The 19,145-nt window shown below is 46.7% G+C and overlaps 1 protein-coding gene across 1 annotated transcript in view; it reads right to left on the reverse strand.

Annotated features, from left to right (window-relative positions):
• LOC134993526 (transmembrane channel-like protein 2-A) overlaps positions 1-19,145 on the reverse strand; it is a 133,189-nt gene that overhangs the window by 51,725 nt on the left and 62,319 nt on the right. The gene's annotated exons all lie outside the window — the stretch shown is intronic.

Consider the following 19,145-nt stretch of genomic DNA (forward strand, 5'->3'; position numbering starts at 1 on the left):
AAACAAGGAAAAAAGGAGATTTATGTTAGACTTACCATATTTAAATCTCTTTCTGCGAGGTACAATGGGTTCCACAGGGAATACATCGGGGTGTAGAGATGGATCTTGATCCAGAGGCACCAACAGGCTAAAGCTTTAGACTGTCCCAGGGTGCATTGCGGGGCCTCCTCTATAACCCCGCCTCCAGGCACTGTGAGCTCAGTTTTGTTAACCAGTCCAATGCAGAAGCAAGTAAAAGAGAAGGCAGATGTTAGTCACATAGAATCACGTTCTCACGACAGCAGAAGGGACTAGCGGCTAATGCCATACAAACCCAAAGAAGCTAAGTGCGTCAGGGTGGGCGCTCTGTGGAACCCAGTGTACCTCGGAGAAAGAGATTTAACTATGGTAAGTCTACCATAAATCTCCTTTTCTGCAGCGGGGTACACTGTGTTCCACAGGGAATACATCGGGGATTTCCTAAAGCAGTTCCTCAAGGGAAGGGAGGCACCTTAGTGGGTATGAAAACCCAGCGTCCAAAGGAAGCATCCTGGGATGCGGAAGTATAAAAGGCATAGAACATAATAAACGTGTTCACTGAGGACCACGTAGCCGCCTTGCACAATTGTTCTGCGGACGCACCACGACGGGCCACCCAAGAGGGTCCAACAGACCGAGTAGAATAGGCTTTAATAGCAGCAGGAGCTGGGAGTCCAGCCTGCGCATAAGCTTGTGCAATCACCATTCTAATCCATCTGGCCAAGTTTGCTTATTCGCAGGCCAGCCACGTTTGTGAAAACCAAACAGTACAAAGAGGGTATCTGACCTCCTGATAGAGACAGTCCTCTCCACATACTGTATATACGGAGAGCCTGTACCACATCCAAAGACCGTTCTTTGGAGGACAATTCAGAAGAGATGAAGGCTGGAACAACAATCTCTTGATTAAAGGTGAAAAGATGACACCACCTTAGGTAAATAACCAGGGCGAGTTCTAAGAACTGCTCGGTCAAGATTAAATATTAAAAAGGGTGGACGACAGGACAACGCGCCTATGTCCGACACCCTTCTAGCAGAGGCAATAGCCAGCAGAAACAGGACCTTGGCTGTGAGCCATTTAAGGTCCACTGACTCAAGGTTCAAATGGAGACTCTTGCAGGGCATTCAGGACAACAGATAAATCCCATGGAGCCACAGGAGGGACATAGGGAGGCTGAATCCGCAGTATGTCCTGAGTGAATGTATGAACGTCAGGAATAGATGCAATTTTTCTCTGAAACCACACCGACAAGGCAGATATGTGAACCTTGATGGAGGCCAGACGAAGTCCTAAATCCAGCCCTTGTTGCAAAAAAGCCAGAAGTCTGGAAGTACTAAACTTGTAAGCATCATAATTCTTACCAGCACAACAGGTGAAGTAAGAATTCCAGACCCTATAATAAATCAGTGCAGAAGCCGGTTTGCGGGCCTTCAGCATAGTTTGGATAACCGCCTCGGAGAATCCTTTGGCCCTCAGGAGTGAAGCTTCAAGAGCCACGCCGTCAAAGCCAGCCTGGCCAGGTCTGGGTAGACACAAGGGCCCTGAATGAGGAGGTCTGGGCATTGAGGAAGTAGAAGAGGACGCTCTATTGATAGACCCTGCAGGTCTGAGAACCAATGCTGGGCCACGCTGGAGCGACTAGAAGTAGTATTCTTACTTCTTGCTTGAACTTCCATAGTACCCTGTGCAGAAGTGAAACTGGAGGGAACACGTAGGGCAGCCGAACGTTCCATGGAATTGCCAGTGCATCCACGAATGCTGCTTGAGGATCCCTTGCTCTTGATCCGAAGACCGGAACTTTGTGATTGTGTCGAGACACCATCAGGTCTATATCTGGTAGACCCCATTTGTCCACTAGAATGTTGATGAAGACTCCACTCTCCGGTGTGCACTTCCTGATGACTGAGAAAATCAGCTTCCCAGTTGAGGACTCCCGGAATGAACACTGGTGATATTGCTGGCAGATGGCGTTCCGCCCAACGAAGGAGTTTTGACACTTCCATCATTGCCATGCAGCTTTGAGTGTCGCCTTGATGGTTTATGTATGCCACCATGGTGGCGTTGTCTGATTGTACTTGAAAAGGAATGTTCTGTATCAGAGGCAGGGCAAGAGTCAAAGCATTGAACACTGCCCGCAATTCCAGAATGTTTATCGGGAGGAGAGATTCCTCCTTGGTCCACCAACCCTGGAGAGAGTGTTGCTCTAGCACCGCGCCCCAACCCTGCAGACTGGCATCCATAGTCAGTAGGACCCAGTTGGGGGTCCAGAAGGGACGGCCCCTGCTCAACTGTTGGTCCTGTAGCCACCAGATCAGTGACAGACGAACCTCTGGAGTCAAGGAGATCATTTGAGTCCTGATCCGATGAGGCAGGCTGTCCCACTTGGAAAGGATTAACCTCTGCAGAGGGCAGGAATGAAATTGAGCGTACTCTACTATGTCGAAAGCCGACACCATGAGGCCTAGTACTTGCATTGCCGAGTGTATGCACACTCTTGAGCTAGAGAGGAAGTATCTGATCCTGTCCTGAAGTTTCAGGACTTTCTCTGGAGACAGAAACAGACTTTGGCTGTATGTGTTTCAGCAGTGCCCCCAGGTGCACCATGCTCCGAGCAGGGACCAGCAAGGACATCTTCCAGTTGACTAGCCACCCGTGGGCTTTTAGGAAGCATACCGTCAGTTGCAAATGACTGAGGAGGACATCTTGGGAGTTCGCAAGGATCAGCAAGTCATCCAGATACGGAAGGATCCTGATTCCCTGATGACGTAGATGAGCCATCATCACAGCCATAACCTTGGAGAAGATCCAAGGGGCGTGGCCAGTCCAAATGACATAGCCTGGAACTGATAGTGAAGGTTGCCAATAGCAAACCGCAGATATTGCTGATGCAATAAGGCAATAGGTATATGCAGATAAGCATCTTGTATATCCAGGGATACCATATAATCTATGGGTTCCATGGCCAGTACAATTGAATGCAGTTTTTCCATATGGAACTTGGGCACTTCCACAAATTTGTTCAGTGATTTGAGGTTGAGTATAGGCCGGAAAGACCCATTGGGTTTTGGGACTAGAAACAGGGTCGAGTAGTATCCTCCACCTCTCTGGGACAGGGATACTGGCACTACCACTTCTGTATCCAGGAGAGAATGCACAACCAAATGCAGAGCTTGCGCCTTCAACAGATCCAAAGGGATAACCATTGTGCAGAACTGGCGAGGGGGGCGTCTCTTCAAAGAGACTGCTAACCCGCAACAGACGTCTTCTTGCACCCATGCATCTGAAGTGGTCTTTAACCAGACCTGGGTGAACTGCAGAAGTCAGCCTCCCACCCAGGGATCCCCCTGGGTGAGGCCCACCCCATCATGCAGCAGGCTTGTCTTGTTTGGAAGCAGGCTGACGGGCAGCCCAGGATTGTTTTGCTTTGGGCTTAGTGGTTTTGGGAGCACGTACTTGTCTCGGGTATGCCTGACCTTTTGCTTTCCCTTGAGGTCGAGAGGAATGAAAATTGGTACTCTGCCTTCTGTGCAGAAGGATTAGTATTCTGGAGAAATGCAGTCTTAGCAGCCGCTAACTCAGTCACAATCTTATTCAGATCTTCCCCAAATAGGATGTCTCCCTTAAAAGGTAGTACCTCCAAGGTCTTTCTGGAGTCCAAGTCCACCTTCCATAACCTCAACCACAGAATTTGGCGAGCCAGGATGGATGTAGTCGATGCCTTGGCCGCCATTACACGTGCCTCAGAGAACACCTCCTGAATGTAGTGGGAGGCGTGGGTAATATGAGACAGATATCGTCTGGCAGTCTCAGATATATCCTGAGACAGCTCTTCCTCTAATGCCTGAACCAATGCTTCAATTCCTTTTGCGGCCAGGAGGCTGCTATAGTGGGTCTATGTACAGCCCCTGTAAGGGAGTAAATAGACTTCAGGCATCCTTCCACACGTTTATCTGTAGGTTCCTTCAGTGAGGTGACAGTGATGACAGGCAGAGTAGATGACACCACAAGACGGGTGACATGGGAATCCACCAGCGGTGAATTTTCCCACTTGTTACACAACTCAGCAGGGAGAGGATAACGAGTTAGCATCTTTTTAGACAGGGAGAATTTATTTCCTGGCGAAGACCATGGTACTTGACGTATGTTTACTAAATGGTCAGAATGTGGTAAGACTACTTTAGCTACCTTCTGACGTTTAAACTTATCAGGTTTCTTAGATGTAGTAGTGGGATCTACATCATCATCGATTTGTAGACTCAGCTTAATAGCCTCCACTAGGTAAGGGACATCAACCTGAGTTGTAGATTCCTCGTCAGAAGCAGCTGTATCAGTGTCTGATGGGTCAGTATATTCGCCATCCTCATCAGTTGAATCATCTGAGATATTAGTGGATTGTGAGGAGGAGGCGGCCTGCTTAGATGACCCCTTGACACCAGAGTGACGTGGGGTAGGTTTTACCAAAGATTGATTTAATTGCTGTAACTGGGTAGACAAAGCATCCGCCCAAGGCGGCTTTTCCACAGGGACAATATGTGGCTGCAATGGCATAGGAGGTCCCATACGGGGTGCAAGACGTGTCACAAACGTATTCAGCATAGCTGAGAACGCCACCCAAGGTGGCTCCTGATTGACTGCAGGAGCTGCAGGCTGACTGGGAGATGTATGGCACATATTACACAGACCATCATGTAAAACTTCCCCCTCAGGCAAATCCTTAGCGCATGCGCTGCATGAGGCAGGAGCGTCCGCGGATTTCCCGCCCTTTGTGTTAGACATTATGGTGAATGTAACTGTATAACTGTAGAGCGTATGAGTACAATACAGCCAGACAAATATAATACCTGCAAATAAATCCCCTATTTATGTGACAGCATGCACAGTACACAAACAGAAAATAAATGCGGTATGATGTGACTGGGTACACAGTAGAATACACTTAACGGTAAATACTGTGCAGCACTATATATGATATCCTGAGGCACCTAGTCATTAAGGGTATAGAATGCAGGGATAGATATAGCTGTGATACACTGAAATGAAATCCACACAGCAGATACAGGCACACACAGTCACAGTGACAATGCAGATAATTATTTTGGTCAGACAACAAAACTGCACTGGACTAGTAAATATATATATATATATATATATATATATATACACTGAATGTATGGCCGGCACTCACTCCTTGAAGATCTCACTGCCCCGGTGCCTCCCACGGAGGTCTCTCAACCAAATGTACAAGCACAAACATGGTGGCACTCACGGGTCTTTCGGTCAAAATATAACGGACACAGCGGTCTCAGATAAAGATCAACGTTTCGTTAATTGAATAACATCATCAGGATACGGATACAAGAACAAACAAACAATATATAGCCACTTACCACACCTCGTGAGTCCCCGCCATCGTCCCTGGCGCCGGGTCCACTGACGACGACCCCCGACGTCACGCACTTCCCGTGTGTCCGGCAGCAACGGACGGTAACTAGGCAACATAACAACACATCCCAAACAGTGAATGCCTGTCACTGTTTCTGCACGATCCCAATGCACTGTGTGGGACGTCGGGGGGCGTCGTCAGTAGACCCGGCGCCAGGGACGATGGCGGGGACTCACGAGGTGTGGTAAGTGGCTATATATTGTTTGTTTGTTCTTGTATCTGTATCCTGATGACGTTATTAAATTAACGAAACATTGATCTTTATCTGAGACCACTGTGTCCGTTATATTTTGACCGAAAGACCCGTGAGTGCCACCATCTTTGTGCTTGTACATTTGGTTGAGAGACCTCCGTGGGAGGCACCGGGGCAGTGAGATCTTCAAGGAGTGAGTGCCGGCCATACATTCAGTACATATTGGTGTAACTGCATCACGGGACGTTGTTGGAGACAGACTGTTGGCGGCTTACATTCATTTTTGCAAGGCACCTCCTGACCTAGGTGATTTACACCTTATGAGTCTGTGACACTGCAGGATCATTTGCCTGCGCTTTTAACCAGTTCCTGGGGAGAGATGCAGGACAGTACAGGCATCAGGAATATTACACTCCTTGCTGGAGAAACTTGGAGTTTTTCGGATGCGGATGCCGACACTATACGGTTCAAAGAACACCTTGAACAGTCGGAGTCAGGAGAATCGGCTGAGCAGCTCTACACGCAGCTTCTTAGGCTATCTAAGAAAGAGATTGATTATTTTCTAGACGGGGTGACTCTCTCAGACTATCACCGCAGCGGCCAGATCCCCAGGGGGTTTCGGATTAGGAATTCCCCCACCATAGGGAAATATAACTCTGACTTTTGTCGCAAGTGGACTGCAATCCTCAACAAGTGCAGCCTAGATTTAATCCTGTTAGTCATTGAGGAGGCCGCAAGGGAATTGAATGATATTAAAAATAAGAAAACTGAGTTTGAGACATTACATCTTGCCACGATCAGATTGGATCAAGGCACTGATTGGCTGGGAAAACTAGCAACACAAGTAGAAAATTATCGGAAAGATCTGGTTAAGTTCAAACGAAATAAACTTGCCTTGGTACAAAAGGATTATGCGGAAGGTAGAGTTTACCCCTGGGCATTGAACCCGAGTTACAAGAGGACCTATAATCCAAGACACAGGAAGTTTAGGAGATTTGCAGGGGAAACAGAAACCTCCAGCGGGGGACAGTCTTCACAGAGTGAGACAGAAACAACTGGAAGACGCAACACTGGTAAACCCCCTTTAGGGGTCAGCACTCGCGCTCAGCGAGAAGCAAAAGGAGATCGTTTACCAGAAGAGGAGGATAGTGGCAAAGGGTTCTCAAAGTGCAAGAACAAAGCCCCTGCCAAGAAATAGTCTTCAATTTATCCAGCAGACCTTTGTCAAGTGAGGAAAAGAATCTCCTCAACAAGGGCCTTTCCTTTGTACCCTCGAACCAGTTCAATGATTTCTAGTGGAAGTTGGATGCCTACCGATTTAAGATTACGAGAACATTTTGGTGACATTGAGGCTTTGGACTCAGGGGATGAGAATCCATTGAGGAAAATCCAAGGGTCATCTCAGTTTGACCCCATTAGTATGAATGCGTCGTTGAGATGCTTCAATCGGTCATTGGACCAACAAGTTAAGGGTGTAGTTCAGTCGGTGAAACCAACGAGACCAAATATGTCCAAATTGGAATGGGAGACTCTGAAAAAGTTGAGTGGTGATTCTAGTATCGTCATCCGCCCCGCAGATAAGGGGGGTGGTAATGTAATACAAGATTTTGCCATGTACAAAGAAGAGATATATCGACAGTTGGATGATTCGACAGTATATCTTGAACTTTCTACCGATCCAACTGCAAGGTTCGAGGTGGAGCTAAAGGGAGTGCTGCAAGAAGCAGTTCTGAAAGGGACCATTTCTCAGGCAACTATGAAAACGTTGATTCAGCAGAATCCGGTGGCTCCAGTTCTCTACACGTTGCCTAAAATACACAAGCACCCCACTGCTCCCCCGGGCCGCCCGATTATAGCTGCTAGGGAGTCGATATATTACAAGATTTCCCAATACCTGGATGTGCTCCTCCAACCAGTTGTGCAGGCCCAGAATACATACTTGAAAGATACGACGTCACTTATCATACGTTCACAGAATTTACCAGTACTTCCTCCCAATGCATATTTATGCACTTTGGACATTGTAAGTCTATATACCAACATCCCTCATTCAGGTGGCCTTGAAGCTGTTGCAGAATTGATTTCATCTAGTTCCAGTTATAAAGGCCCAGAAGTGCCCTTCTTCATTAAACTTCTAGAACTAACACTAAAGAGGAACTACTTTCTATTCGATTCTCGTTGGTTTGTACAACAACAAGGCTGTGCCATGGGATCTTGCGTGGCACCAGCCTTTGCTAATAGCTATATGTTTGGGGTAGAGCGACGGGCATTCTTTAGTGAGAACGAGATTGCCGAGAAGATACCCTCTTTGTACGCTACATCGACGATCTCCTCCTTATCTGGTTGGGCACCGATGTTGAATTCAATGACCTGATGGCAAGGATCAATTCCGCAGAGAGTACCATCAAATTCACCTATTGTATGAGTACTCAGTGTGTCAATTACCTGGATGTCCAGTTGTCTTTGATGGACGGGAAGGTACATACTGCATTGTATAAGAAAAATACGGACCGGAACACCATTTTGCACGGTAATAGCCAGCACCCGGGCTCTACCAAAAAAGGACTCCCATATTCACAATTCCTTCGGATACACCGCATCTCGGATGATATGGCTAATACCATCAGAGAGGTTGACATCATGATCCGACAATTTTTGACGAGGGGATATAAATACCAAGATCTGATAGAGGCAAAGAACAAAGCACTTGCCATCCCACGTTCTAAAATTCTGATTCCGAGGAAAAGCAGCAATAAGCAAAAGAAGTTGGACATTATTCCGTTTGTCCAACAATTTAATTCAGCTAGTCCAACAATTGCGAAAGTTGTAAAGAATTTGTGGCCGGTTGTGACCTCTGATCCAGAATTCCCTATGTTAAAGTAATCGAGACTGATGCCAAGCTATACCCGGAATAAGAATCTGAAGGACTGGCTTGTCAAGAATGACAATTCTACCCGTGCTAGTAGTGGTCCGAGTACTTTTCTATCCAGAAAGCCGGGTTGCTATCGTTGTACCGGCTGTACTACCTGCAGTTTTATGGAACATGGGGACTCCTTTGCTCACCCGCATACGGGGGAGCGGATTGCCATACGCCACATTCTGACATGTAGTAGCACCCATGTCGTTTACATCATACGCTGTCCTTGTGGTCTCCTCTATGTGGGGAAGACCACAAGGCAGTTTAAAGAGCGCATGGCACTCCATAGGTCCTCCATCCGACAGGCACTGGAGGGTGGCAAAGGTGGGATCAATCAACCAGTTGCCCGTCATTTCAAAGCCTTGAATCATGGTTTGGACACGTTATGGTACAAAATAATTGACACAGTACCACGACGATTACGATGTTCTGATAGATGTAAAACTCTGTTACAAAGAGAATCTCGATGGATCCACCGCCTGAATACCATTGCTCCGAAAGGACTCAATGAACACTTACCTTTGAACCGTTTTCTCTAATATTTCTAGATTATATGTGAATATTGATATAGGGATAAGCGATCATCTATAGGCATAGTCTCCTCTATTGTTGAGCTTTGCTGGCTCCTGATTGCCTCATGTCTCTGATGTGTTTGTTTTTTAGTCATATATAGGATTGCAACAGCAGTACTTCAAACTGCTGTTGTTGAGATATGTATGTTCTATTTCCGTATATATATCGGCTGTATTATGTTAACATCCAGGTATTTTTTACAGATTAGTCTAGTTGATTGTCATGCCTCTAAGATTTTTCTTAATGCATGCAGGCATTTATATGATTTAGATACTAATTCTTAATATGCCTGTCACTGTTTCTGCACGATCCCATTCACTGTGTGGGGTGTGTTGTTATGTTGCCTAGTTACCGTCTGCCGGACGCACGGGAAGTGCGTGACGTCGGGGGGCGTAGTCAGTGGACCCGGCGCCAGGGACGATGGCGGGGACTCACGAGGTGTGGTAAGTGGCTATATATTGTTTGTTTGTTCTTGTATCTGTATCCTGATGACGTTATTAAATTAACGAAATGTTGATCTTTATCTGAGACCGCTGTGTCCGTTATATTTTGACCGAAAGACCCGTGAGTGCCACCATCTTTGTGCTTATATATATATAAAACAATGTGCGGTCCAAGACCGGATGTATATATCCGAATACTCGTACAATATACTCGTACAATATGTACTTAACTAACGCTGTCTTAAAATGACTTTTAGAATACTTAAGTGCCTGTAAAATCACAGCGCTGATGTACAGGTGGATTTACAGAAGGAGACTCTGCCCTGCAGTCATGGAGACCAGTCGCAGCTACTGTGAGAAGATGGCACCAAAGTCTCAGTCAGGGAGTGAGGGAGAGTGTGAGGCAGTTCCGGGGAGGGAACACCAGCAGTAGATGCTGCCCGGAGCTGGGGGAGGGGCTACAGGTCAAGCTCCTTATCCCTTATGCTGGTCCTCACCACCGGGTACTGTGGAGCCTTATTAAACAGGATATTTTACTATCCGACTTGTGCTCTCATGCCCTGGTGCATATAGTGGGGTCCCTGCTCTGTCACAGTGTCCAAGCCAGCATCGCAGTCTGTCTCCTAAGACCGTGACCAGAATGCGATTTAATGGCGAGTCCTGCCTGGGGCACCCTCTTACCTCCTCCCTTAGTAGCAGCCACGCGATCCAGGAGAGCGTCTGCGGTGGTGTGCCTAGGAACCGAAGCGCCTCCGCCGCAAGTACCCGGGAACAGAGCCAGCGGGAGTATGCAGCGCCGCTGAGGAGGTGATGGAGCCGCAGCACAGTATGTCACACTGACATATGAAGTGCTGCAGCCCTTGAAGTCTTCTAAAAAGCTTTTTCAGGGCTGCCTAGCGCAAACCCCCTGTTAAGTGACCTGCTTCATGCAGGAACCAACTTTAAAACTGAGCTCACAGTGCCTGGAGGCGGGGTTATAGAGGAGGCCCCGCAATGCATCCTGGCTCAGTATAAAGCTTTAGCCTGTTGGTTCCTCTGGATCAAGATCCATCTCTACACCCCGATATATTCCCTGTGGAACACAGTGTACCCCGCTGCAGAAAAAACACCTATAATAACAGTAAACTGTAATATTACTTGCAGAATTATGTACCTGTATAGGGGCTGATTCATAGATGGAAGTAAAGCAAATAAAATGAGAAACTACTGTATGCACCTTAGCAAAACCACCATTGCAGGTGGGCAAATGTAAAAAAAATCTACATTGCAGTGCAAAAATAAAGTTGTCCTTCTTTTGTGGGTTACACACAAAAACAGCCAGAATTTACCCTGCATGCACAAAAATAAATAAATGTATTTGTACCCTAGCTTTGCGACATGGTTTGTCAAGGTGCAAAGTTACTCATTTTTTCGCTTTGCTCCCAATTCAGAATCAGCCCCTTTGGCTCTATGGCAAAGCAAAGGTAATTTAGCTGACCAAAATCCATATTAATCTGAAATAATGAAACTGCATGAAGTAATATTTTATATAGAAATGAATTCATTATACATTATGGGGATTATTCAGGTTTGTTAGCTAACCAATAAAGTTTGCAATTGTATAAAACCAAGTTGCACTGCAGGTGGGGCAGATGTAACATGTGCACAGAGAGTTAGATTTGTGTGGGTTATATTGTTTCAGTGCATGATAAATACTGGCTGCTTAATTTCTACACTGCAATTTAGATTTCAGTTTGAACACACCCCACCCAAATCTAATCTCTCTGCACATGTTACATCTTCCCCATCCCCATCTGCATTGCAACATGGTTTTGCCTAGAGATGAATGGGTTTGGTTTCTTGGAAACCGAACCCACCCGAACATACCGATTCCGAGGAGACCCGAGTCCCAGCTCAGATCTCCCACCATTTTCCGAATCCAAAATGAGGCTCAAACGTCATCCTCCCGTGTCAGATTCTCATGTGACTTAGTATCCATAAATGTCTAGTGCACGCTACCGTTAGCTGCGCTGTACTCTGCTGTAAGGGCTGTGTATAAGAGGCACGTTCTCTGCACTGTACTATACTGTAGAGAGATGCTGTGTATAAGAGGCATGATTACTGTGCTGTGTCCGGCTCCAGACTCACGAGCTATACTGTACTACTGTGCTGGGTCTGACTCCAGACTCACAAGGGGCTGTGAATGTATAGTAATCACTGTCTGCAGGGTAATCACTGTCTCTGTCTGTAGGGGGCACACGGCTATATACTGTGCTGTGTCTCTGCTGTATATTGGGGGTCATTCCGAGTTGTTCGCTCGTTGCCGATTTTCGCTATATAGCGATTAGTCGCTTACTGCGCATGCGCAAGGTTCACAGAGCGCATGCGCTTAGTTATTTTACACAAAAGTTGGGTATTTTACTCACGGCATAACGTGGATTTTTCACCGTTCTGGTGATCGTAGTGTGATTGACAGGAAGTGGGTGTTTCTGGGCAGAAACTGGCCGTTTTCTGGGCGTGTGCGAAAAAACGCTGGCGTTTCTGGGAAAAACGCAGGAGTGTCTGAAGAAACGGGGGAGTGTCTGGGCGAACGCTGGGTGTGTTTGTGACGTCAAACCAGGAACGAAACTGACTGAATTGATTGCAATGGCTGAGTAAGTCTCGAGCTACTCAGAAACTGCTAAGAAATTTCTATTCGCAATTCTGCTAATCTTTCGTTCGCAATTCTGCTAAGCTAAGATACACTCCCAGAGGGCGGCGGCTTAGCGTGTGCAATGCTGCTAAAAGCAGCTAGCGAGCGAACAACTCTAATGAGGGCCATTGTACAGTTTGGTGCACTTTGTTCACGTGCATCTATAAGCCCTGTGATTCCATGCAGTTTGAACCAGGCTGGGAGTTCAAAGGCAGAAAAATAAAAAATATATATTTCTATTGTTTTGTTTGCACTGTGTGGTGCGCTTTACCCTAGTGCACTTTTTTCAAAGCCCTGTTACTCCACGCAATGATCTTCAAATTGAAAAATGGATAATGGCCAGTTTACAGAAGAGCAACAAAATACTGTCGCAACAGCTACTACCACCAGTCATCATGATGAAACTATTCATTTAACATCATCTACTAAATTTGATGCTCAAGGGAATAAAGGGTCTAAGGACCTTATTCAGAAAGGACTGCAAGTTCTGCTAAAAAGCAGTTTCTAAAATCAAATAGTTGCCGCACAAAAATAGAGGAAAAATGGCCATTGCAGAAACTACAAATGCATCGCAATATGCGGGCTGATTGCAAAACCATACGCAAATGGCGGAACATCGAAGATTTTTCCTATCTGCGCCAGGCAAGGTCATCCACAATTCTTGCGACACAAGAGACTGGAAGTTGTCATCTCTGACATCAGAGGCCCTCTTTAAAAATGCCTAGGCATGCCTGCGTTTTTTCAGACACACCTAGAAAATGGCAGGTTCCTGTCAGTTAAACAGCAGCTACATTGCGATCATGATCTATACGCAATTTCTGTCGCTATTTTTGCTCACGCATGTGCAATGCGAATGCAGTTGTTTGAAAATCGGCTGGATTGCGAAATTCCCAAATTTTACAATCCTTGTAAGTCAGGGCATCTTAAATCAAGACACCAATATACAGTTGTAAAGAAAAAACACATGTAATAAAGGGAAAGTTTGGTGCAGAAAAATATAAAATTGCCAACATGACATTTAACACACGCAGTGACAAGGAAAGGCTAAGACCTTGGCCTTTAGTTATGTCTGGTGGTTCTGCCTTTTATGATGATGATGTAAGTCCTTCTCCCTGTAGAAGTGTCAAAAAAACATTAAAGTCGATGTAGAAGATTGCAGCACTTGCAAGAACTGTTGAATTTGCCCTGACATCAGCTGAAACAAGAGGTAGTAACGAGGTGGAAATCAACCCTCTATATCAGGCCTGGCCAACCTGTGGCTCTACAGATGTTGTGAAACTACACATCCCAGCATGCCCTGCCACAGTTTTAGCATTCCTTAATAGCAAAACTGTGGCAAAACATGATGGGACATGTAGTTTTTCAACAGCTGGAGAGCCACAGGTTGGCCAGGCCTGCTCTATATGCTTCAGAGGATGGAGAAGCAGCAAAAAACCATCCAAAGCTACACATCGACTAAATAAATAGGAAGAGGAGCAGGAATACACCTTAGTCAAGCACAGTGGAGAATAATTTACTGTTGTGCAAGGTTCTCAAACCCTTCAAAGTTGCCACATGTGAAGTTACAGATGGAGCCACGCTAATCATGGCTCCATCTGCGACAGAGTGCACCCGGCGAGGTGGACTCTTGGGCACGAATGGGACGTGCGTGCCTAATAGTCAAAGTGAATGGGAGCGACTCTGTGCACTCAGCAGTGTGCCTGGGCACCCCTGCCTGCAATGTAGCCATGCTCAATGAGCATGACTCCATCTGTAGTTCAAACACTGCCAGCTAAGGTCAGGTCATTCCCCTAATCAGAATTTTGCAAAAGCAGTTGGAGAAAGTGAAGGAGGAGCTGATATAGGGGGTCATTCCGAGTTGATCGCTAGCTGCATTCGTTCGCTGCGAAGCGATCAGGCAAAAAAACTGCACTTCTGCGCAATTCGCACACGCGTCGTACTATTGCAACGAACGATGTAGTTTCACACAAGGTCTAGCAATGCTTTTCAGTCGCACTGCTGGCCGCAGAGTGATTGACAGGAAGAGAGCATTTCTGGGTGTCAATTGACCGTTTTCAGGGAGTGCTCGAAAAAACGCAGGCGTGCCAGGAAAAACGCAGGCATGGCTGGGCGAACGCAGTACGTGTTTGTGACGTCAAAACAGGAACTGAATAGTCTGAAGTGATCGCAGGTGCTGAGTAGGTCTGAAGCTACGCTGAAACTGCATAACATTATTTTGTAGCAGTTCTGCAATCCTTTCGTTCTCACTTCTGCTAAGCTAAAATACACTCCCAGTGGGAGGTGGCATAGCGTTTGCACGGCTGCAAAAAACTGCTACTGTAGCGAGCGAACAACTCGGAATGACTCCCATAGAGCAATTCCGCTAAGTATGTCGGACTTGTAGATGAAGCCCTTCATTTGCTTTTCCAGGATCCAAGGGTCATCAATCTCTTGAAATCAGATCACTATATTTTGGTGTCAAAGTCCGCCTGACCGCCACAGCAGAGGAAAAGCTGCTGTCCTCCCACCTACTCACACTGTATGACTGCCAGAGCTTCTGGCTCTGTTCTCCTGTGGAGCGCGGGCTGCCACCCAAGTCGCCCAGGCCCACCTCTAGATTGCTACAACCAAGAAGCGCTGCTGCTGTCCTCCCGAGTTCCGCCCTCCCCCCTCCTGCGCTGTCCTCCTGCACTGTCCTCCTTCCCTCCTGTGGGGCATGGGCTGTGGCTATTACTAGTACACTTAGAGACTCAACAGCCTGAGAAGAGTCCTGCCCTTCCTATGCTGTCTGACTGCCTGCCAGAGCCTCTGTCCCCCTGCAGGATGCTGGGATGTGCTGAACATTGCATTGTGGAATGGTCCATTGTGGGACCCCTACCTCACTCCCCGCTCATAGGGACTCCCCACTCTTTTCAACCTATGGTTATGTCATAGTGCGGCGCCGAGTCTAGAAACAGAGCCCCCTGCTGCTGGTTCCCACTGTCAACGCCCTGGCTGGGGGGCTCCCATGTGTAAAGGTGGTGGTGTGCTGACAGATGATGCAGGGGTAGGTAATAGTGTGCTGAGAGATGACAAGGGGTAAGTGACGGTGTGTTGAGAGACATCACATGGGGTAGGTGATTGTGTGCTGAGAGACGATGCAGGGGGTAGGTGATGGTGTGACTGAGAGACAATGCAGGAGGTACGTGATGGTGTGCTGAGAGGTGTTGCAGCGGTATATGATGGTGTGACTGTTAGATGATGCAGGGGGAGGTGATGGTGTGTCTGACAGATGACACAGGGTTGGTGATGGTGTGCTTAGAGATGTCACAGGGGGAGGTGATGATGTGCTGAGAGATGACACGGGGTAGTGGTTGTGTGCTGAGAGACATCATAGGGAGAGGTGACGGTGTGCTGAGAGATGTCACAGAGGGAGGTGATGGTGTGCTGAGAGATGACATGGGGTAGTGGTCGTGTGCTGAGAGACATCAGGGGGAGGTGATGTTGTGCTGAGAGATGTCACAGTGGGAGGTGATGGTGTGCTGAAAGATATCACAGGGGGAGGTGACGGTGTGCTGAGAGATAACAAGGGGTAGGTGATGGTGTGTTGAGAGACATCACAGGGAGTGGGTGATGGTGTGACTGAGAGACGATGCAAGAGGTAGGTGATGGTGTGCTGAGAGATGTTGCAGCGGTATATGATGGTGTGACTGTTAGATGATGCAGGGAGTGGTGATGGTGTCACAGGAGAAGGTGATGTGTGCTGACAGACGATGCAGGGGTAGGTAATGGTGTGCTGAGAGATAACAAGGGGTAGGTGATGGTGTGTTGAGAGACATCACAGGGAGTAGGTGATGGTGTGACTGAGAGACGATGCAAGAGGTAGGTGATGGTGTGCTGAGAGATGTTGCAGCGGTATATGATGGTGTGACTGTTAGATGATGCAGGGAGTGGTGATGGTGTGACTGAAAGATGACACGGGGGATGTGATGGTGGGCTGATAGACACCACAGGGGGAGGTGATGGTGTGCTGAGAGACATCACAGGGGGAGGTGATGGTGTGCTGAGAGATAACAAGGGGTAGTGGTCGTGTGCTGAGAGACATCATAGGGGGAGGTGACAGTGTGCTGAGAGATGTCACAGGGGAAGGTGATGTGTGCAGACAGACGATGCAGGGGTAGGTAATGGTGTGCTGAGAGATGACAAGGGGTAGGTGATGGTGTGTTGAAAGACATCACAGGGGGTAGGTGATGGTGTGACTGAAAGATGACACGGGGGATGTGATGGTGGGCTGAGAGACACCACAGGGGGAGGTGATGGTGTGCTGAGAGACATCACAGGGGGAGGTGATGGTGTGCTGAAAGATAACAAGGGGTAGTGGTCGTGTGCTGAGAGACATCATAGGGGGAGGTGACAGTGTGCTGAGAGATGTGACAGGGGAAGGTGATGTGTGCAGACAGACAATGCAGGGGTAGGTAATGGTGTGCTGAGAGATGACAAGGGGTAGGTGATGGTGTGTTGAAAGACATCGCAGGGGGTAGGTGATGGTGTGACTGAGAGACGATGCAGGAGGTAGGTGATGGTGTGCTGAGAGATGTTGCAACGGTATATGATGGTGTGACTGTTAGATGATGCAGGGAGTAGTGATGGTGTGACTGAAAGATGACATGGGGGATGTGATGGTGGGCTGAGAGACATCACAGGGGGAGGTGATGGTGTACTGAGAGACACCACATGGGGAGGTGATGGTGTGCTGAGAGACATCACAGGGGGAGGTGATGGTGTGCTGAGAGACACCACATGGGGAGGTGATGGTGTGCTGAGAGACATCACAGGGGGAGGTGATGGTGTGCTGAGAGACACCACATGGGGAGGTGATGGTGTGCTGAGAGACATCACAGAGGGAGGTGATGGTGTACTGAGAGATCTCCTACATGAATAGTGAATACCAACTGAAAATGCAGTCTGCTTTAGAGTATACATTTCTTCAGAGGTTCCACATTGTGAGAAACCATCACATAGGTAAGGTGCATGTGGAATTGAAAAGAATGTTCTCAGTGTGACTGGAAACAGGGGGTGTGTCATGTTGACACGCCCCATTTTCAGTGACCACGTCCCTTCTGGTATGTTTCCATGCGCGCACATGATTTACTTTGAGGGATTTTTTTGGGAGGTAGGGTCCATTCGTAATCTTGCCTTGGGCTCTTGGTGCATGATGTTTCAGCAAAAGGATGATGAGGTGCAGAAAAGATGTGGGGATGAAGGTTCTGAGAGCATTGAAAGATCTTCGGACTTAGGAGGCTTTGGGAATGAGTGGTAAAAGAAGGATGTACAGTATATTCTTGTGAGGACACAATTGGGTGGTGCCTGCCATTTGCACAAGCTCTGGTGAGGGGTTGGAACTGGGACCACTCATTACCAAATGTTTAGTTTCGCCTATGCACAGCAGGATTCTGATAACAAAATGCAAAAGTCTATCCTGTTATCCCTGTAAAAGGAAGACGCAATATTAGACTTAATACTTACAAATGGAGACAGATTATCGGACTTAAAAGTGGGTGAAAACTTGGGATCCAGTGATCATCAAGCAGTATGGTTCAGCATTAAGACAGAGACTGACTTGTCCCATACAAAAACAAAGGTGTTGGATTTTAGGAAGGCTGATTTTGTAGGGATGGGAAAATGTGTAAGTGATTCTTTGGCAGAGTGGAGGAACTTGGAAACAGTGCAGGAGAGGTGGGAAACATTCAAATGTGCAATATTGAAGGCAACAGACCTTTGTATCAAAACTGTTAGGAAAAACACAAGGAAAAGGAAGCCAGTGTGGTTTGCAAAAGAAGTAGCAAATATTGTGAGAGCAAAAAAGATGGCTTTTAGGAAATATAAGCAGACACAAAATAATGAAGACAAAAAGATATATCTTGTTAGACAGAAGGAGACAAAGAAGGTAATCAGATATGCAAAGGCACAAGCTGAGGAGAAAATGGCCCAGTCAGTGGGTAAAGGAGGCAAAACTTTTTTTAGGTATATAAGCGAAAAGAGAAAAACAAAAGGCGGAATTATAAAACTAAAGACGGACACTGGGAGTCTTGTTGAAGGAGACAATTTAATAGCAGATCATCTTAATGATTATTTTTGCTCAGTATTTACTACTGAAAGAGAGGGGAAGGGGCCACAGTTAAGTTGCAGGGATATTCAGGAAAATGAAACAAGTACATTTACAGAGGAGAAGGTCCTAACAGAACTCTCAAAGCTGAAAGTGGACAAATCTATGGGGCCAGATGGGATACATCCAAGGATACTAAAAGAACTTAAAGAGGTGCTGGTAGCACCATTGACAGAATTATTCAACCAGTCATTAGCTACAGGAGAAATTCCAGGGGACTGGAAAAGAGCAAACGTAGTCCCACTGCACAAAAGTGGAAGCAAGGAAGAGGCAAACAACTACAGACCAGTGAGTCTTACATCAGTAGTAGGGAAATTGATGGAAACACTCTTAAAAGAAAGAGTTGTAGATTATCTCAAATCCGGCAATTTACTGGATCCCAAACAGCATGGATTCACTGGGGGGAGATCATGTCAAACAAATCTTATTGACTTTTTTGATTGTGTGACTAAAGTGATGGATAAAGGTGGAGCCATGGATATAGCTTATCTAGACTTTAGTAAGGCTTTTGACACAGTTCCACATCGCAGACTGCTAAATAAACTTGAAAGTTTGGGATTGGATATTAGGATTATTGAATGGATAAGAAGATCTTGGTTGAAGGATAGAAAACAGAGAGTTGTGGTAAATGGAGTGCATTCACAGGAGGGAAATGTTACCAGTGGAGTACCTCAGGGATCTGTACTTGGACCAGTGCTTTTTAATATCTTTATTGGTGACATTGCAAATGGCATTAAAGGGAAAGTATGCCTTTTTGCAGAT

The sequence above is a fragment of the Pseudophryne corroboree genome, chromosome 1 (genome assembly GCF_028390025.1).
Source record: "Pseudophryne corroboree isolate aPseCor3 chromosome 1, aPseCor3.hap2, whole genome shotgun sequence".
In the NCBI taxonomy this organism is placed as follows: domain Eukaryota; kingdom Metazoa; phylum Chordata; class Amphibia; order Anura; family Myobatrachidae; genus Pseudophryne; species Pseudophryne corroboree.